Genomic DNA, 22,494 nt, shown 5'->3' with positions numbered 1-22,494 from the left:
AATACTTGAGAGGGAGGGTCACTAGTAACACACCACTTTAATGCACAAGCAGTTGGAGAGTTTAGTTGGACGTATTCATTCTGGCCTGGTAGTTCATAGCCTGATGATAGGCCAGTAATAGCCTGCTGCAGGTGTGTTGCCACAGACGCTGACCTGGTGATAGCACAAGCACAGCTCTGCCCCCGTCTTCTAAAGACTCATATGCTCCCTTTTTCTCTTTAACTTAACAACTTTGTGTGTCCTTGTCTGTGTCTCCCTAATTTCTTCTTTATCCTGAGGTCCACTCTTGCAACAAGTTTATATTTTTTCTGCATTTTCTCCTTCCAGAGCAGGTAATTACAGTCTAAAAATTCAAAGGAAACAGCAGGATCCCCTGTGTGCCTATACAATAAAACAAGGTCCCTGTATCTTATTAAAGTGAAAGTGTTTTGTGGAATCTTTCTATCACAGCTGTTTCTGAATAAATTGCTCCATTGGATTGCCTCATTATTAGTTTCAATTGTTACTTTTATCAGATCTTGTTACAAAATGATAAAAGATAGGAGCAATAATATTCACAATCTTAGCTTCAAAACCGCATCGGTTTGTAGGCCCAATTCACACAAATAGAGTCATGAAACAGATAACGAGACTTTTGTTATTTCCTTAAATATATTTTTTCTCTGTCAACAAAGTATGATGACTCATTTTGTGTTTCATTACCCAGAATGTCCAGTTGAGATAAGTCAGGGCCCTTCAGCTAAAGTATTACACACTGAGTCCCCCGTGCTTCGGGTATGTACGAGGTGTGTCTGTCTCTTATGTCTGTGTCGCGGGGTGTATTCAGCGTTGTGTCTGATCAATGCGGACAGGACAGCCAGTTGGGATGAGCAGTGGACACATTTATTCCTGGGTGAGAACAGCAGAGCAAGACAGTCTGCAACAGGGTGTCTTCGTACAAGTCACCGCCCCTGTTCAACCACCAAAAGTCTGCTCTCAATACGTGACCACACTGCAACGCGAGGTATGGGGAAACTTTTGGCCTGCCAACAAGCTAAGTTACATACTACAAAAATAATAAACATTCCCAAATGCACAAAATTACATGTGTACAATATAATTCACTTTTTCAAACGTTCTTATAAGCAACAGCAGTACAAGAAAAATCCTATGACTTCGACAATTTAAATAAATGAACGGAGCAAAACTTCGTACCTTCTCCCATCAGATCTGGAGAACAAGAGACCGTTCACTTTCCCGTGACGCTGGTTGTGCATCAGTGGGAGAGTCCGTCACACTTATTTCTCTATTAAAAGCATACAAAATACACCAAACCCGAATGTTGAATTCAATATGCTTCAAGATGAAAGAAATAATTAATCATAACATTTGTAAAACAACAAAAACTTGAATAAAATTTAGAAAATGTGGAAGGGCTGCACGGTGGTGCAGTGGTCAGCACTGTGGCCTCACAGCAAGAAGGTTGCGGGTTCGAGTCCTGGCTCGGGTGCGGGATCTTTCTGTGTGAGTTTGCATGTTCTCCCTGTTCCTGTGTGGGTTCTCTCTGGTACTCCAGCTTCCTCCCACCGTCCAAAGACATGTAAATGGGGACGAGGCTGATTGATACTCTAAATTGACTGTAGGTATGACTGTGAGTGTGAATGGTTGTCTGTCTCTATGTGTTGGCCCTGCGATGGACTGGCGACCTGTCCAGGGTGAACCCTGCCTCTCGCCTGAAGGCTGCTGGGATAGGCTCCAGCCCCCCCGTGACCCTTACTTGTAAGGAATAAGCGGAAGATGACGATGGATGGAAAATGCGGAAGTAATCTACACTCTCCGCAGTGGACTTTACCGCCTTCCAAAATAAAAGCTCTTATAAAAATGAAGTACAAAAATAAAATGAAAAGAAACCATAATAATAATATAGTGGAACAGCATCCCCATGCTACATCTGCTCCTACATGTCACCCCGCCAAACGTTCAGCTCTCTGTCAGTGTTGGTTGATCTGCCAGACGATACATTAACTCTGGGTGTGATGGGTACTTCTTGAGGTTTTGCGTGCAGCTATGGGCCATCATCAGCCTGCAGTGTCTTTAAACAGCAGCGACTGTGAGCTTGATATACCTTTGAAGAAAAAAAGAGCTGGTATGTCAGATATTGAAGCTGGTAAGTCAGATATTTTTATCTTGCAAATTTGCGAATAGATTTAATGTTATTTGTTTCTCTGCTTTCCTCCATGTTAGCGTCTTGAGAATTGTGCGTGATCAGGACCGTTGAGCTGGTGATGGAAAATAAAACTCCTAATCAGCCAATTGCATTGCCATCATGAAAACGCTGCAAGATGTGAAGACGGGTGTAGCGCGTCAATAAATCACACATGCAGCTCTGGTGAGTGTACACACTACACTTGCCACTCCTCAATACAGGTGTCGCCACCTAGTGACGCTTCAAGGAACAGTGATAATTAACGTGATAGTGCCACCATTCTACATCCCCCTTCTTCTAGATGAAGTAACTATACTCCACACAACATATATGTAACCTGAACTATAGGTAAGTAATAGATCAGGACTAAAACACATAAGAAATTATCTGACCCGGCTGCCTATCTCAGAACAAAAGAAAACACCTAACGAAGATGTTAAGGGCAGTAAGAGCAAATAAGACTAGTTCAGTTAACAAATAAACACATGGATAGCATTTCCATATTTTGATGCAAGTTTTTTTTAGTTTTTTTTTTTTACCTTACTCTAGGTACTGACATAGTCCCCATAGCGCTGGTTGGGCTGGCTGACTCTGCCTGCCTGTGTCACCACCAACTGTCTGTCAACTGGGCCAGCAGTATTGACCACTGGTGTGATAGGAGGTGGTGGTGGTGGTGCGGGTGTAGTTGGAGGTGGAGGTGGAGGTGGTGCTTTGCTGTCATCCTCCCCATCAGGTGCCGGAGTGGTGGTGGTCAGCGGCACGTCCTCCTCAGAGCTTGCCGGTGGGTCTTCATCTACCCGGAGGAGATGTCGCCTGTTCCTGATATAACTCTTTTCTTGTGATGCTATCACGTAGCTATTAGGCTGCTGGGCTGGGCCTTCCACTCTTGCCACGTGATCAAAACCATGTGCAGTCTGCACTCTGACTGTTTGACCTGGTTTTAGTGCAGGGAGACGGTGAGCATTGCGGTCATGATACACTTTCCCCCTTGTTCTGTGTTTGGTGATGGCAGCAGCCACGTTGACTTGGATGGTGGGTCTGAGCATGTCTGTGGTGGCTGGCAGGAAGGTCCTGGTCCGCCTAGACATCAGGCGTTGAGCATAAGAGGGGAGTCCATCATGGGGAATGTTGCGAGTGTGCAGAAGGGCTACTTGAATGTCCGTGCCATCACGGTGGCACTTCTCCAGCAGGTGCTTGGCGGATCTCACTGCACGCTCAGCAAGGCCTTTAGATTGTGGATAGTAGGGACTGCTGCGGATGTGTTTAAAGTCCCATGCTTCTGAAAAGTTTGCAAAGTCCCTCCCCGAGAACTGAGTCCCATTGTCAGTCATGAGGGTGTGGGGCACACCAAGTGTTGCAAAGTGGCGCTTCAGCTTCGCAATGACAGTGTTGCTGGTCATGTTGGGGAGGTAATCCAGCTCGAACCACCCCGAGTACGAGTCCACTAGGACTAAATGCATTTTGCCACGCCACTCAAATATATCAGCTGCGGTGAATGACCATGGCAGTTCAGGAATGTCATGGAGTAGCATTGGTTCCTTTGCGTGGTGAGCTGTCAAAGCGTTGCATGCAGCACACTGAGACACTTCTCTTTCGATGTCGGAGTACATTGAAGGCCAGTACATAGTCTCTCGAGCTCTGCGTTTGGTGGCTTCAATTCCGGGATGGCCTTGGTGTAGCTGGCCAGTGTAAAACTTTTGCAGTGCTGCAGGTATCACTAGCCTTTGCCCCCGTAGGAGCAATCCTCCAATGTCAACTCTTCCTTCATGGAGAAGAATGGTCGCAGCAGCTGTGGCAGCTCCTTGGAGGTGCTGGGCCAGCCGCGTACGATGACCTCAGAGAGCTGTTGGCCACTGATGTCACTCTTGACTGCATCTCGTAATTCATCTGTGCGACGTGAAGATAGAACCTGGACAGTCATCACCTCTAGTAAGTCATCAGTAAGCGGGGGCTCAGACTCGGGTAAGTGTGCACGTGACAATGCGTCTGCCACATACAGCTCTTTGCCTCGCTTGTACATCTCATCCAGGTCATAGCGTTGCAATTTTAGCATCATCCCCTGCAGGCGTGGTGATGCGGTGTGCAGTGGTTTTCTCAGAATGGTTACAAGGGGCTGGTGATCTGTTTCAGCAGTAACGGGGCGGCCATAGATGAAGTCATGAAATGTTTTAGCTGCAACCCCAGAGCGAACATTTCCTTTTCAATCTGAGCATACCTGGACTCAGTTGTTGTGAGGGCACGTGATGCGAATGCCACTGGCCGCCCTTGTTGGAGGCACACTGCCCCAAGACCATGTTGGGAGGCGTCTGCTGATATGACCACTGGCTTTGAGGTGTCAAAGAACTGCAGCACAGGCGGATTGGTCAGCGCCTGTTTCAGTTTGCTGAACGCCGTATCATGGGCGTCATGCCAATGCCACTCCCATCACGTCACTGTACTGGGGAATTAATTTGGATCGATAGTTGGTCATGCCCAGAAACTGCTGTAGTGTCTGTTTGTCCTGTGGCTTCTCCATCTCGCAGACAGCTTTGACCTTTTCAGGATCTGGCTTGACCCCATCAGCAGTTAACAGGTGGCCAACGTACTGCACAGCGTTGACCCTGAATTTGCATTTCTCAGGATTGAGCTTCAGGTTGATGGCACGAATCCTGTTCCATTATCTGTGTCAGGCGTTCATCGTGTTCTTGTAATGTGCGTCCCCAGATCAGGATGTCATCGACCACAATCTCGCACGGTTGTGCGGCAAATAGCTGTTCCATCACTTTCTGGAAGACCTCGCTGCCTGTGCATATGCCGTATGGCATTCTCAGGAACCTATATCGGCCATGAGGTGACATGAATGTTGTGAGCTTGGAGGAGGCGTGGTCAAGGGGTATTTGCCAAATATTTTGGCCCCAGGCATGTCTGCAATGATTTGCTCGATGGATTTGAGAGGATGGTCTGAGGAGGGCCTGGTTCAGATGCACTGGGTCAATGCAAATCCGCACTGTTCCGTCTTTTTTCTTTGCTGCAACCATGGCAGACACCTTTTCTGTTGCTTCATTTTCTGGTGTAATGACACCGAGGGCAGTCATTCGATCCAGCTCCGCCTTGACCTTATCTTTCATGGCGAAGGGGATCCTGCGTGGAGCACATATTGTGGGGGCAACAGTGTCATCCAGTCTCATGTGATACACCACAGGCAGTTTGTCTATGCCACTGGTGTCAAACAGGTCTTGGTATTCCAGTCTTTCTGGAGCCTCTTGTTGCAGCGTGTGGACGTCCGGTCCAAGCTGTATGAGACCCAGAGCAACACTGTCTTGCAACCCCAGTATGGGTTTCACATCCTTATTGACCACGTGAATCTTGAACTGTCCCTGTGTACACTGCAGTGTCACAGTGCCATCTGTTTTGATTGTCTCACCTCCATAAGCCACGAGATTGACCTTTTCATTTGGATCCACACGCACTGTGTGGTCCACAGCATGTAGCATTTTCCTGGGCAGCACATTACATTTGGCGCCAGTGTCCACTTTGACCCTCAGGTGTCCATTTCCATTTTTCATTGCCAGCGTGGCGAAGATTTCCCCCTTCTGTGCGCTTGTGAGTATTGTGTCACAGTAAAAAGTATCAACCACCTGATTGTCTGGCTCAGTGGTCAGTTCATTTACTCTACCAGTTGCTCTTCGCCTGTGCTGAGTGGGGGCTGTGTGACGGGCCATGGCCTGCACTGGTGCAGAGCGACAACACTTAGCAAAGTGGTTCAGTTTTCCACAGTTATTGCATATCTTATTCAGAGCATAGCATTTACTGCGGTCAGGTGAGTGTTGGCCATTACAATTGCCACAGCGAACCTTCTGAATTGAGCACACATCAGTTTCCTTTAGGAGTTCTTTTGAGCTTTTTTCGGATTGTTCATGAAGCAAGCACATGCTAATGGCCAATTCAAGGGTGAGCTTCTCTTCACGTAACAGTTGTTTGCGAAGGGTATCGTTTTGTATCCCACAGACGATGCGGTCCCTTATCAAGTCATCATGGAGCGCGCCGAATTCGCATTTCTTTGCCAGTATTTTTAAAGTGGAGACATATGCCTGTATTGACTCATCAGTTCCCTGACCAGCAGTGTTAAAAGCATGTCTGTCCATAATTATGTCTTTCGCTGGTAAGCATAACTCATGAAACTTTTTCAGTAGAATGTCAGGCTCTTCGTGGCTTTCCCCGTCTTCATACACAAAGGATTCCGACTTGTCCACAGCCTCCGGTCCGGCTAAGTTCAGTAGCGTGTTGGCTTGAACTTTCTTGGACTTATCCGACAGTCCTGCGTTGCAGTAGATTGTCCATTCCTTCTCAAATCTGCGCCAGTTGTCGGCAATATTCTCATCAAACACTAGTGGATCTATACGACGGAGTCCTTGAGCCATAATCATCCCACTTCTGACACCATGTAGCGTGTCAATAAATCACACATGTAGCTCCGGTGAGTGTACACACTAAACTGGCTTTATTAACCTTGCCACTCCTCAATACAGGTGTCGCCACCTAGTGACGCTTCAAGGAACAGTGATAATTAACGTGATAGTGCCACCATTCTACAACGGGTGAAACTGTTGTTCCACCTGGGCGTTGTGTTGAATGCTATTGCTGAGCCTGCTGTATTGTGAGTGTTCATCATTTAAACAGTCAGCTCACATTTTCTAAAATGTACTCTTGGGATTACTCATCGTCTTTCTCTCCTTGTCCCTCATCTTTTTTCGCTCCATGAATCTTTCCTAATTTCTACTTGTCTTGCCAACGTCTGTCCTGACTTTCTCCTCAGCTCACCCAGACTTATTATACCAACGTGTCGAAAGCATGCAGGGGGACATGTCTGGGTTTATGAATAAACCATGAAGCATGTGTCCTAGAAGCATGGTGCACTTTCTTCATCTTTATATCTGTCCCTCTGTTCCTCATGTGTTCTTTCCCATCTCTCAACATTGCTCACTCTCTTCCTCTCATTCTCTCACTCTATTTTCTTGTTCCAGCGTCTCCTTTTCCTTTTACCCCATCCCACATCTCTCCCTCCTGACTTCAGATGAGTTCATTGCCTCCCCAAGAGACACACCACCCACAGTTCTTTTCAATTGAACTCAGAAGCCTCAGAACTTCAGTGTTAAGATTCAATTAGTTCTGACCCGAGCAAGGGGTGTGTACACCATCATAATATCATTATATCAGAGGAAGGGGAGGATACCATCACGGCAGATGAGACAAATCAGATCCTGAATGTAATCATCTTAATGCCCCCCAGCAAAGATTATGGAACAGGATAGAGGGTTATGGAAATGGAGAGGAAGGTTGATTGAGATTTCAGTAAATTAATTGGGCCCCAGGAGAGGGCTGGGCCAAGGAGATGCATTAGTTTGCAGGCTCAGAGAGCGATGGGCTATTGGGTTCGGACAGAGTGAGGGGTCGGTGCACCAACAAAAAAAGACAGAAACTTAGAAAGGGAGAAAGATTGGCTGAGAAGAGTGCGTGTTGGGTACAGATGAGATGGAGAGACAGGAATGCGGGCAGGGTGAGGGGTGTGTTCGGGTACAAAGCACAGACGGAGAGGATTTGAAGGAGGCTGCATCCATGTATAAATAAAACAGAGCAAGACACAGAAGGGCATGCTAGGTTGGGGAATGTTTTGCCCTACAAAGCAACCACAGACAGAAAGAAGAGATACACACAAAGTATTTGAATTTGAAATGACCTTAATTATAAAACACTGCTTTAAAAAAAACAGTGCACCCTCCTTATCCACGCTCCAGAGCACAGCACTTTCCAGAGTTGGAAAAAGTAAAAATGGCTGCATCGGGATAGAGAAGTTACTACAGGGAAAAGAGAAGGAGATGCAGACAGAGGGGGACAGAGAAGGGGGGTTAAGATCAAACTAAACTGTTGGAGGTGAGACGGAATTAGTTGTGGCCTTTGTGTAAATGCCAAGCTCTCACTTCCCGGTAATGACCCCTGAATCACCAACAAGTCAGTCCCAAGTATGATGAACATCCTGCTTACTCTATAATCCGCAGGCAGGTTAGCCTGAGGCTTTGGCTCCCGAACACAACGAGACCCAAAGGTGGTGAAGTCAGAGGATTAAAATCCCATGATAACGTTGTCCTAGAGAATGTAGGACATGGTTCATCACTAAAGCTCCTGCAGCTCCCTGGATGCTGCACTGACAGGAGATGGTGCTGGATCTCATTTGGCAATGGAATTCATTTACTGACTGATTTTACAAATCATTCAGAATTAAAAAAAAAAAAAAAGAACTTTTAACGGTAAAGTCAGCATTGCTGATCAGTGTGAACACTAGCTTGGGTATCTGTAAAAGAATAACATTTTCAGATGCATGTAATGATATTTGTTATAAAAATATCTCAATTTAGCATCAGGTATTAGCCAGAATGTGAGGTGTCTACACAAGGCGACACAGATGCTGCTGGTGAAGAGGTATGGAGATTTTTAATGTATTAACTCCATGATAACCCCTCCCATTAAATGCTGGTTTTATCATCCTCAGTGAAAAATGACGGCTGGTGATCAGAGCAACAAGCTGTTACAGGAGAGCGTCAGTAGAGTGTCGCCCTGGTAGCTCAGTAGTGTAGTTCTGCATCCTGGTCTCAGTAAACGGAGTGTGACGAACGGTACTTTTCACATGTAGATCATGCAGTTTGTACATCACAGCGAGCAGGAAACAGTTTTCACCGCCCTTCTGGCGATTTGGGCAGACGTCAGGAAACTCAGTGGTTTTAGTGACAAAATTAGTTGTAGTTACTGAGATCTTGTGACTTTTTCAGATAGTTGCACCTTTTTTTTCTCTTCAATGTCACAACAAATATCATACCTTGGATTTTATACTGTGGTAATCACATCACAAGATTTTGATATTGTTACATCCCGATTGTTTATTGACATCTCCTTGATTCTTCTTCTCTCCCTGCAGCCTCGTCAGCACTTAGAGACACAGAAACACACATTCAGCAGCGGGGAAACGCAGGAGCATTAAAATCTACATGGGTGTGTGTTTGTGCAGTTCAATGATACCATGTGGCGCCCTGCACATTTAAAAACGCAGCGGCAAAGCATATGTTCTCTCTCTGGGAGGCATTTGCAATAATAAAAAAACCAGTTATATACGCACAGTTTCAGTTTTCACCTACGGCTCTAAAGATGCCGTCAGCTTTCTTCATGTCTTTTAACAGTGTTTTAAACACATCTGTAGGAGGAGGTTCAACCCTGCAAATGTTCCAAGTGTCTGAACGTTTTTAATAGCAGAGGTCACACTTCTTTTTATATTGTTGTCATTTATAACTGCGTTCACTTCAGCCAGCAAGCAGCCTCTCACACTTTCAGAGACTGTAAATGGATTTTTCTTCTTTGCAAATATCAGGGACTCGTGAGGGAAGCTGCTGTAGCTCTCTCCTGGCTTGTGCATGACCGCACTCTAAGAGTGCAGCTCGGGCGGTGAGGTGCAGTCACACCCTCTTCTGAGATCAGTAGGAAAGTTTGGAGAGGAAGTCTGGTGTTTGTCAAAGTGGTATCACTAATCTTTAAATACTGCACCTCACTCTCAGATGAAACTGGTGCGTTTGGCTTTTGGGTTTGGCAACAAAATAAAGAGTCCAGGTGGGGTTTTCGTGTCAATTTTCCCATGTGTCTGGGTTAAGAGAGACATGTTACCGTTACGACTCCTAGGCAAACTCATCAACACGCCCTGGGGTGAATGCTGCATTCACGGTCTGTAGTACTTTCGGAATTTCTGAAGGCCCACAAAATGTGCTTTATTGTTTTTTTTCTGTTTCTTACAGGACCATGGCCTGGGCCACTCAGATGTTGTTTCAGGACCGCATGTGGCCCACAGGCCGCCATTGAGAAGGTCGACTGTAAACACGACAGACTCGTCCATGACATCACCTTCTTTGCTGAAGCATTACGGTGTTATATTGCTGGAATCCCTTGTCGGGATCATGTGGCGGGGGAAGCTTCCTCCTGGAATGTTGTGACGCTTGCTGTCAATCACCTGATCAGCCATTATTTTCTGAGGTCACAGCCTGGTTAGCCTAATCTTGAGCACCTGGGCTTGGCACTTTCAGAGTCCAGAAACCCCTGCGCCAAGGAGGGCCTGCTCTTCCTCCCCTGCTCTCAACAGCGCCACATCATCATATTTCGTTCAGTTGTTTTTAATTCTGTCACGCCGTACTGAGGTACACCAATCACATCAACCACTGCTGATGTCACTCACCGACAGCCACAACCCACTTGTAAAGTGCCGGTCAACTTAGGTACAGTAAATCATGCTGATTATTGTCAGTTTGCATCCTCACCTGTTTTGAATGGCTTCCCACTAGATCACATTGATCTCTTTGTCATCTGATTTGTAATTGGGGCAAAAACGTTTTGGTCAGATTGCTGGAAGAAGCGACGTACGAGTTGACTTGGAGTGTATAGGTGGATTTCCAGCTTGTATTTGTATTCGATAAACAAGGGAATGACAAATGAGTAAAACAACCTGGGAAATGAAATGCTGGAACACCATTACACAATTAAATCAAAGCTGCTGCACAGCAACACGACCGGGCATTTAGAGGCTGAAGCAGGAGGGAGCAGGGAGAAGACAAATGCCTCTCGGGTCCAAGGGTGGGGCGGCTGGGACCAGCTGAGCTAAACACCTCCCTCATCCATCTACAAGTGGGCCAGTCCATCTCCTCAAACAAACCAGTACTGGAACAGCTGTGTGGAAGTGGGCGGGGTGACGAGGGATTGTGGGTATTGGAGTTAAATTGGACATGTTGCACTCAACAGCAGATTCAAAAATATTGTCAGAACCTGGGTTTTTAAGAGGATTTGTGTTCATATCTAGACAGCAGGGAGAGGCTGCAGTTGACTCTCACAGACGGGTTTCTCTAGAAGAGACAAATGGATGTTCAAATGTGCTCTGTCTTCCTGCAATAGCTAACGCAGTTCATCCATCGACAAGTGAGAAAAAGACAGAAAGAAAAGAAAAAGCCTTAACATTTATTTTAGGTGTTGCTTCAAACTAAGATAAAATTCTGAAATGCCCAACAATAAATCTACAACTTTTTTTTCGTCCTTACTTTCACTGTCATGGAAGATTTATTTGGAATCATGTGCTGTAGCTGTTTACAGTACTGTTTACAAAAACACATTTGAATGCACTGTGTACTCAATTTTGAATAAATCAGAAATCTGGCTGGATGGTTTGTGGCGGCTAATCTTCATATTCAGCTGAGGAAGGTTGGTGTCAACTGAGTTAAAAGTGAATAAAGGTGCTTGGTGCGTGGTTGTGTTAGTTTGGTTTATTTTCATGCATGGAAACATGGATTTCCTCTAAAGAAAAAGGAGCTGAAGAAGACGAACAGCAAATACAACAGAAAATATATGTTTAATTGTATTATTTACTTGAATCGACATTGGTTACATCAGTACAACTGATTTCTACTTTTTTGAATGACCACTGAAACAAACCCCTAACCACATTCCTAAGTCCTGTTTGGTATCAGGTGTTCATCTCCATAAATGGGAATGAACATCACCAGCCAATGTAGTGGCAGCAATAATGACGTGTGCTCTAAATGTATTGATTTATAGCAGACGCGGTTGTCATAGCAAAATGAGCCGCCCATGGTAAACTCAGACAATGTTGCGTGATATTCCCACCTCATAGTAATGATTCTCCACGTCGCTGCTGAATTACTTTGAATTGCACTTCCCGTCCTGCATCAAAATCAGCGTGCCATCTCTGGCCGTGCTTCCAGAAGCTTTCACATGCAGGCACTGAGCACATCTGTCCTGGGGCGCTGCATGAACAGCGTGACTCTATCTCTTCTGACTCTTTCTTTGAGGTGTGCCAAAAACCATAAAACCCAATATGACATCCTTGATAACTCCTGCGATGTCATCTTTCACTTGTACTCTGGCTGTTTGTGCAGTCCCTCTTCACCACCCTTGGATTTGGAATGACTTTTTTGTTCTTGCACACTCCAGCATGTAACAATGGACTGAATTCACACCAGGCGTCTGCGGATAGACTGGAACTGTGACTATTTCAATGTTATCCCCTCTGTATTTCTCGCCTGCTTTCGTTGAATGTGGAAAGTGGAATGAAGCACAGCTTTCAGTTATTTTCCACATTTTTGCATTAGTGGAATGGCAGCAGTGGCCACTTTCACAGGATATTCAAGAGTTATGACAAAGTGCAGCCCCAGTGAATGTGACACAATCAAGAAGTGCCGAGGGAACACATCAAGTCACACAACAGCCATTTTCACTGGAGCACTCAGGGCTTCCGCCGCTGCCAGCAGGACTTCCTGACCGGCTCCGGGCTGTTTTATTTTCTTTAACACATTTCAACAAATGTTTTAAGTACCAGACAAGATAAATCTAGACTGGAGCGCCTCAAACTCAAACAGCTGTCTGCAGGGGGGTGCCCTGTTCTGAATTTTATTTCTTTATTTTAGGTTTTATTCTAATAAACCCTAAAAGCTCTGAAAGTCACATAGCAAAAATATTTTCATATTTAATATTGTGTATCATTATTTCACCAAATAAGTGTCTCAAGAACTTTTAAGACGTAATGTTACACTCACTATCTGGAGAGATTTTCTCACATTTGACTATAATCTGTATTGAGTCATATTCATCTTGTCTTGTAAATAGTATTCCCACTTTAGGGAAATGTTTGAGAGTCTGACAGTGCAAATCAAGCACACGAACACTAAATCAAATAGAGTGCAGTGCTGGACTATATTTCTCCTGCTCCAGCACTTAACCCTTACCTGATTAAGGGCAGCGGCTCGATAATGGTGACCAGCCTGGAAAGGTTGGTTCTGACAGTTTCATGTTGTAAATACAATAAAAGAATGAATACATTTTTTTTTGGGGGGGGGGGGGGTTTGGCGTAACACTGTCAGTAGTTTATTATGAGAGAATTGGCTCCTGGCAAAGATTAGGGATGAGTATCGTTAAGATTTCACCAGTAAAGTTGAAGTTGAGTATAGCGCAGCGGTGAGACTGACCCGGGTTCACGCTTGCGTTCCCCCTCTGGTCCGGCCTCTCCTCCTTCCTCTGGCCTCCCTCTGCATCCTATTCATCCAATCACTGCTCCGGCCCTGTATTATGTCTCTTCCCATTCAGAAGTGGTTCCGCTCCAGCCTGAATCGAACAGTCGGCACCAAAACCCTCATCTAAATAAATCATGTTATTGCGTTGTGTTGAGTGTCTTTGAGTTGAACTATTGATGCATTTTTACTGGCACTTTATGTTGTTTTTTGAATGGAACAAAAAAAAAAAAAACTAGAATTAAAATATAATACATCCATATATAATAAAGATTGCTGCAATGGGGCACCAACAGTACGGCGGCCAACACTTCAACATGAGCTAAAAACAAAATAGAACACTTCTAGTTCAGTGCGACTATGAGTGAGTTCAGTGGGATGCACCAGCTGGTCACTCTCTCTCATGCCGTGATCAGGAAGTCCTGTGGTGGTGGAGACACCCGATGCAATCAAGACAGGTAAAAATAATACTTTCTAAATTAAATATTAGCAAATCAGCTGTAAACTCCACGCGGAAGCTGACATATGGACAACGCTGGAGTTGCTGTTACCTCCTGTGTCTACAGGGGTCATTTTCAATATTTTTGTTGGGTGCAAAGAGAGAAAGTGGCCTGTTTGCAGCAGCTGCATGTGTGGAGTGTGGAGGGGGGGGGGGTGTTGTGGGGGGTGTTGGTGAACATTACAGGGCGACACATTCATTTCGGTCTGAGCCAATGTTTGTTCAACATCCACTAGAAGTCCCAGTTTGAGCTATCATGGAAAAATACTAGTTCAAGTCCTGAGTGTGTTTTTGATAGCATCACAGCGTCTCCTCAGACGACTGGCGTGGGAATGTATGGACCCTGTTTACACCTACCCAGGGTTTGACCCAGCTCAAGCAACACATCCAGGCAGTGCTGACCCCAGTTTTACGCCTTAAACGTCAATATGTATTTTTCCTAAACCTGTGTGTTTGGAGACAATTGTAAATGTGTGTATTCTGTGATTAAATAGGATTCTGCCCTTCATACAACACAACTCCAAAATATTTTTTCAAACTCGTGCAAAGTCAGAGTGTCTATTGAAACGATTATTGCGGCAGCGCTCATTTCAGTATGGCTTCACACCTCCAGAAAAAGTGTTTTCCCCCGATACAAAACAAAATCTGCCGCTTGTTTTTCAGTTCCTCCGAATGTCATCGTTAGCACTCACTTTATATAAATATGGCTTCTTGTGTGCCCTCTTTCCAGTCAGCACAAATCCATTATTTTCAAGCTATTGATCACATTCCTCCCACACAACACAAGTGGTACTGAGGGAATGACTCAGTGAGAAGCGCCACATGGATGAAGTGGAATATAATGGCGTCTATTGTAGAGGGGCCCCGTGGAAGTTCTCCTTTGTGAGTCATAGCATGTCCATGATGTTATGAAATCACCCCTCCATCCTATCATGGATTAAAGACTTCAGATTTTCTAGCTTTGATGTTCATGTTCATGAATATTGATTGACTAAGATCAGAGAAGTGGCAAGAGTATATGTGCTGTTTTGAGAAGGATTTTCTCCTTAAGATCATTTTGAAAGCTTTGGCACAGTCCTGACAGTAGCAATATTCCATATAGACACTGATTACCATAATTAATGTCTAGCTTTGAATCAGATGATATTCTTTGTGAATGAAGAATGATTTATTGATGTCACGGGTGATGTTCTCACTCTAAAAATAGATTATTTTCAATTCATTCATGCAGTTATGATGAAACTATTTATATCTTACAAATCAGCATTTCTGCCAAAACAATCAAATACACCGAACGTGATTAAAAATGGAAAATTCCATATCCAAATCACATTGAACCTAAATGAATTTTCACTAGTAATCCACGGCATGTCAGTGAAAATAGCAACTATCTAATTAAGCTATGATGTAGAATATTCTATTATTCTATTATTATATTTTATGTTCGCACCAAACCAACAATCAATCAACAGTGAATCAAACCAATACATGAATAAAGGAGTATTGCGTGTACATCTGGGAGCCAGACCCTCACTGCAGCCTGTGACTGGATCTGTTGGCCTCAGAAAAGCAACAAGAAACACAGACTTCTGGGTAAATGTCTGCTGAAAAACACGGATGAATAATTCAACCGCGTGCCCCTTCAGACTTTCCAAATGTTATTAGACCAAATGCCTCAAACTTTTGGAACAAGTTATTTTGTGAAGGTTGTGTGTCACAATGTTTCCACCATTTTGTTTGTCACATGAACCTGTGTGTTTTGACCAGAGAAAGAGCATCGCAGGCTGCTTCCAGTTAGTGCTCTGCTAACACCAAAGTGAATAAATAATTGAATCATGCAGCTCCTCTAGACGTTCCAATTGTTATCAGAACAAATGCATCCCCTTCTGGTATTGGAATGAGTCATTCGTGGGGGTTGCGTGACCCTCGTCTAAACAATGTACCATTTTGCAGCTGCAGTCGTACATTATTATGAAGCGACGGCAGAGCAAACAACTTCCCAGTGGGAATAAGTAATTTAAACGTTCACCTGGACAAGAAATGGTCATCCAGCATGAGGTGACAAAATAGTGAGGGTGATGAATGATGCCGTTTGATTTAACAATGAGAAAAGGGATTCATTTCTCCTGGTTAGGCTCATCCTCACATAAACAAGAACCTCATTTGCGGTAAGTCTTACGGTGTATTAAGCAGCTGGTGCGATGAATGCACAGCTGAGGTGGAGCATAAACAACTTAACTAAATGTCGTTAAGAACAATTTGTCCACTTGATGAGCCTTTTCCCTAAAAAAAATCGACTTGGCTCTACGCTTCCTCTGCGCAGTTGAGGACTTTTGGATCTGGAAACAATGCAGATGCATCTGTAACCGTGACATTTTCAATGAAGGCAATGAGTACAGTAATTGTCATCTTTTGTTAGCCTATCTGTCCTTGTTCAGGTGTATTTAGATGGCATGTGAGTTTCTGAGTGTCCATTTTCCCAGATGACATAGCAGAGAGAGAAGTAATTTCCACATATTGAGATGCACCAGTAGTTCCTTTTGGCACCTTTACAGTGGGAGCCATTAATCGCCCATTGTTCACTAGCCAAGAGGCTCAGCAGAGCAGTATCACTACATTAATTAGGATGTTCAGTGCCTGCTTGGAATGTAAAGTGAATCACTTAGTTCGCATATTCACTGTAAATGCCCTTTAGAATCAAAAGAGTGGACGCATTTGATTCCGGCTGCTGTCACACAGTCTTTATTAAATCCCTGTCATCTACTCAGTCACTCCCACCTTCTACTCCCCTGCTCTTACTTACGGGGGATTCCTAGCATGCGTGCACATATGCAACTGAATGTCTGGGTAAAGGTCCCGCAATCCCCAGAGCCAGACCGGGCGCCAGAATGCAGCCTCATGAAATGGGATTTAATCCCCTACAAATCTGGTGAAGGACCCTGAGTTGGGATCACTTCACCACACCTTCTTTTTCCAAGGTCAAGAATCAACTACCTCACTCAGATATCTGTGCTTAGATCGTCGTAGTCAAGCTGGCTGTTGTGGACTGACTAATGGATGTTGATGCCATGCTACTTTGGGGCCAACTCAGAACTAGGAGCCACGTTACCATAGTAACAGCCTGCTGACCAGTGGCACCAAATGGCAGAGCTGGGCTCCTAACCTGTGGTTTACAAACATGCTGAGCAGTTAGGAATTAGGAGGAAGGTGCGTTTGAAGAGACCGTGACCTGTTGAAGACGTACGTATCCTGACGTTGGAGTCTTTACACGCAACATCTTGCAAACGTTGAGTTTACCAGGAAGCAAATATTCCCCTCTGGAATAAACAGAGTTTGAGGGGTGGCTCATCACTGCTTGGTCAGCCCTGTTTGTTTGTTTTTCTTTTTTTTTGCATAAATTCGCTTCCTGAATTTATCCAAAATCCATATAATGCCATCGCAAATTTATGCCTTGTTCACACAACAAAATTTTAGAACAGTTTATCACTCTCCAGTGGTTTTTGCAGCTCACCAACAAAAGCCCCATCCCGTATCAGATAGCCATTCGCTTGGCACTCAACAAATTAGCAGGCACTGGCAAATTCGCTCTTGAGCGCAATGTGCTAAATATTTTAATCTGTCAGTGATCAGCTTCTGCCACGAGAGCCAGTACGAGAGCAGCATCTAACAAAGGGATGTGTTGTTGAGGGACGTGCATCAGCAGCAGCACCCTGATTTGTTCTCTTTCTCGTGTTCTCTAGTTTCTTAATTTTTTGGGGGGAGCTCACTGCAAATCAGCAGGCAAACAACGTGGACGTCTTCTTCTTTCTCTAAAGTAAATCATTAAAGGTGCAGCGCTGCATCAATACAACACACACCAAGGCATCACTCAGAAAGCTCTCAACATGGTGATCTTGTCAGAGATTTAAATAATCAATGAAGTTACACTGTTGTGTCTCCATTGCAGTGCCTCTCTTAATGGCCGCCAACTGGCCCAGCCGGAACGCCATGACCAGGTGTGATGAATAATCCTGTCAGTGTCCTTGTGTGTCCTTGTCCCAGGCTGAGGTGGTGGGGGCCGGGTGGGGCTGAAACAGCAGTTATAGAAATATTCATTTGTATTCATATAGTGGGAATGATTTCTGCTTTGCAGGGGAAATGATGTTTGCTCTATTTGTTCTCCATTAGCACAGTTTGGGTGTGTGATGCAGGGATGGAAGCTGCCCTGAGCTTCTTTCTTTGGAGCAGCAGCCTCCATGTTGTCATGTGATTCATCACTCTTTCCAGCCATCCTATGCTCTCCGTTTGTGCGTGTTTGTCTTTCACTACACGTTTAGACACCACAACAAATAGGCTCAGGGTGTTTTATGGACGTCCTTGTCATTTCTGTCTGTTTACCCAGCTAGACATGTTGCCTCATGGCTTGCGAGTAAACAGATGAGGAAATTATCGCAGCGGAGCTCGAGCCAGCCGAGATCCGTCTGATCAGACACATGTGGTTAACAAGTGCGCTGATTTGAAACTGGCTCCACTTCACGCTACCTCCTTCTGTGCCCCAACACGAGCAGAGAAAATGCAGCAGTCAAACATGTTCAACATCTGCCGTAACAATCACTCGCGCATTTCACACATACTTGACTCATTCAGCCGACTCCCAGAGTGACCACGTTGACAACATAGCCGTGTCCCATCAGTGAAAAGCACCTAAAGCAGGGGCTCCAGCTCAGGACCCCAAAAATAAAGGTGCCAGAGACTCATGACCTCCACTCTCCTTGAGGGTGGAATCATATTGGTTTTGTATCCATTCAACTCAAGTCAGTTTTCTCTTTGTCCTGACCAAGATAACCTTCCCTTCTCAACTCCTGCCCTCCCTTGGTAATAGCACATTAGTTTGCAGGATGTTAATCAGTAAAAATGAAAGCATATGGCACATACTATTTACTTATAATGAGCCTGTGCGCTACCATGCACGGAAACAAAATTATGAGTGCCTCATTTTGTGGCAGCCCAATAAATATTTTACCCTGTAAAAGTATGGATGACATGGGGAAGATGAGAGAGCCACCTGTTCTTGTCTGCTAAATGATTTAGCAGATGTCTCGTCTTCTTTCTTTCCTGTCTTTGGTTGTCTCCCCACTCATTTATTCCCCTTAGGTCCAGTGGAATATAGTAAAAATAGGAGATTAAAGAGCGAGAGCTGACAGGGGGAGGACACTAACACGCAGTTCAGCTAATTTAGGAACAACAAGATTGACACTTCAAGGCAGATCTAAATATTCTCATGCTGAAGAGTCAAAACCCACCGCTGATGCCAACTATCATATATCATCGATGCTGATGACATGTTGGTGTTGGACGCACATTCTCTGTTCATGAGATTTGATTGTGAACTGGACTAATTATAGATACTGACACTGATCTGAAACAGTGAGATCCTCCCATGAGCTGCGTCCTCCTGCTGATGGAGGGAGCAAGTTCAGGTGCACGGCACACCTGCAGAGGGGCGCAGCAACAAGGAGGACTGCTCGGTTGGGGGAACTGGTGATAAACAACCAGGGAGAAAAATGGAAGTGGAGGACAAAAACAAGAGAAAATATACTTTAAAAACACAGATGAACCAGTGTCCCAGTGAGTGGGGGCTCATCTGCTTTGCCTGTCGTTTAAAAGTTCCTGCTAGCTAGCAGCATCTGAAACACACTCGCTGTGCACAGGGAGTTTTGCGTGTGTCTCAAACTAATATCCTGTTCAATAATGACAGTCAAATTATGCAATTAATACACTTGACATGAATGAATGAATAAGGAAATTACATGTGGGCTTGTACATAATGAACAGAGCCCCGATTATCCAGTGCTATTGTTTGAAATGCTTTTGTAAAGTGTGATAAACCCTTTAGAAGCTCATCACTGTTTACAGTCTCCTCGCAGGTGAGTTCATACCTGAGTTTGTTTACCTGCTGAAACATTGGAGGGCGGGGGCGTGAGAATGTTGCTAGTCATTGGACACTGTGGGATGCAAATGTGTTTGTTGTACTGTATGAACAGCACATACAGACCAATGCAACAAACCCTTTTGTTTCCTTCTTTTCTGGGGGGACGATAAGAACTCACACTCACTCAGAGATCAGGCTTCAACATAAAGCTTTGGCATTTTGACTCTGAGAAAGAAGAATACACAAATTCCGTCCTCTTTTCCAGGGATTTGGGGCAAAACACACACACACACACACACACACACACACACACACACACACACACACTTAAGTTTATGGGAGGCTGGGGTTGAGTCTTGCTGGGTTGGTGTCCTCCCACCCATTCATGTCTAGAAGTGGTGTCTTTTATTTTCTCTGCTCCTGTATTCTCTCACTTATTACCTTTTGTCTCGACTCTTCTCTTCACCTTGCTCTGATCTCCTGATATCCTGCCAAAACAGTTTCTTCCCCTCAAAGTAGCGAATCAAACCACTGACTGAGCATTAATCTCTCTACGTTTGTGTTGTTCGCTTTTCTTGACATCAGTTCATCCAATCAGCTTTGAACTCAGTGAATATATTCCTGGCTGCAGCGCAGTGTAGAGTTTCAGGTTGTTTGCACAAGTGGCTCTTACATTTTCACATATTTTATTATTATTTTTTCCCTGTTAAAATGCAGTCAAGTATTCTTGTTGGATGGACAAAATGATGTCCATGAATATGCCAGTTGAGATTTAGATACTTATTGATTGTTGACACTGATCAATTAGTTCAATGATTAAGTAGCCCGAGGGGCTCCACATGAACGCATCAGTAATGGAGCACACTTGAACAACACACACACACACACACACACACACACACACACACACACACACACACACACACACACACACACACACACACACACTGCTTAGCCATCTGCAGGCTGATGCAGTGCTTCACCAACAGCCAACTGTTTAACCTGTGCTCCTGCTCTGCTGCAGTTTATTATATGTTGTATGAATGTAAAGCAGAGGCAGACTGCACCCGTCTGTAAACTAATATGTGGCTGCGGATGCCTCGAGTGCTGTCAGAACGCTCCGTTACAACCCTCAGAGAAGATTTACCCCCCTGCTAGAAAACACGAGTACATGATCGGGAAAATGAGATTTGATCTTAGCCTCCGCTCACATCCACACTGATCACACTTTTGCATGGCGATGGTCATTCATCCGTCATACGCCTGTATTTCCAGTTGCGCGTTCATCTGATAAATGTGAGTGAATGACGAACAGGAGAAGAGGAGCTTGTGCAGGAGAGCTCAGATGAAGTCTTTGAGGGTTGGTGTCCTACCACCTATTCTCATTTTGAATACCTGTCTTTTACTCATCTCTCTTCTCTCCTTCAATAGTATTTTTCTTCTTTCAACTCTTTTCTTTACCTCCCTCTGATCTTAGCCTGCCAAAACAGTTTCTTCCCCTCAAAGTAGCAAATCAACCCACTGACTGAGCATTAATCCGTCTACGCCTTTGTTATTCGCTTCTCTCGACATCAACTCATCTGATCACCTTTGAACTTGGTAAGAATGTTCCCGGGTGCCGCCCAGAGCAGAGTGTGAGAGGCTCTGTGTTTCAGCCACCGTCATGTTTTTTACTGTTCCAATGCAAACAGCTCTTCTTCATGGATCGACATTCAATGATGAAGCAGACGTGTGTGTGCACACACAAGTGCAGCCAGTTAATTGGACAACATGTGAAACTGGGGACAAAAGCCTAACCTCCAGTTAGTAAACAATCGTGTTCATTGGTCAGTTGATCTGATTGACAGTCATCTGATGTAAAATATCTGAGAAAAGTCGTTAAATCTCTCTCTCTCTCTCTCCCTCTCACACACGCACACACACACACTGAACGTAAGAACAATTCTGCACTTTTGAAAAATGTTCCATCAAAGAACCTTTGCTTCCTCACTGATAAGCATTTGTACCTTTTAAGAAGCTAACCTGTTCATAAGATTCAGATGCATTCAAAGTCCTTACTTTATTAGACGAGTGAATAAGGAATCCCACATCTGAAAGGTAGAAATGTCAGGTGTGCACGAGTCAGTCACCTCTCCCCTGAAGCCATTCCACGCTCTGTTTTGGATTGAGGTTTTTGTTTTGGTTTGGTTTGTCTCTTTTGTCCCAGCACTCGAGGCACGAGTGCATCAGCACCACTGGAGGGCCCAGAGTGATTCACGTTCAGGAACCCAGTGAGGGCATCAATCTAGGTGATTATGTGAGTTTTGTAAGGAACGTGCACGTGTCAGGGTAAGGAAGTCATGATCTGTGTAATAAGTATGCCTTGAGGAACAGTAATATCTACACATGTAAGTGGCTTTGTGTGCATCAGTGACTCCTCTCAACCTCCAACTCGGTGGCTATCTGGTTGAACAGGTCATTGTCAGGATGCTCTTCTTTGAACAAACAGTGGTAGAAATAACCTTAAAAAATAATAAAGTTAATGCTGCACATGTCATCTCTACAGAGGGATGATGCATTTTGATGTTAATAAAAGAGCAATTATTATTTCACGTTATCAATTCTTACCTCGCGACCACTTGTCTATGTTCTTAATTGACTGCTTAACCTTCGAACACATTATTAATATCTCTTACTCCGATTCTCTTGCCCTCTCCTCTCTTATCTGACCATCTTCTCATCCTCCTCTGCCAGTCTTTCTCAGCCTTCCAATTCACCGTCTGTCTCCTTTTTTCCTTTCCTCTCCTCCGATATCCTGGCTCTTGCTATCTCAGTA

The sequence above is a fragment of the Aulostomus chinensis genome, chromosome 13 (assembly GCF_037954235.1).
Source record: "Aulostomus chinensis isolate RoL2024-O1b breed Wild chromosome 13, RoL_Achi_v1.0, whole genome shotgun sequence".
NCBI lineage: Eukaryota > Metazoa > Chordata > Actinopteri > Syngnathiformes > Aulostomidae > Aulostomus > Aulostomus chinensis.
Note: the sequence above shows the minus strand (reverse complement) of the source record.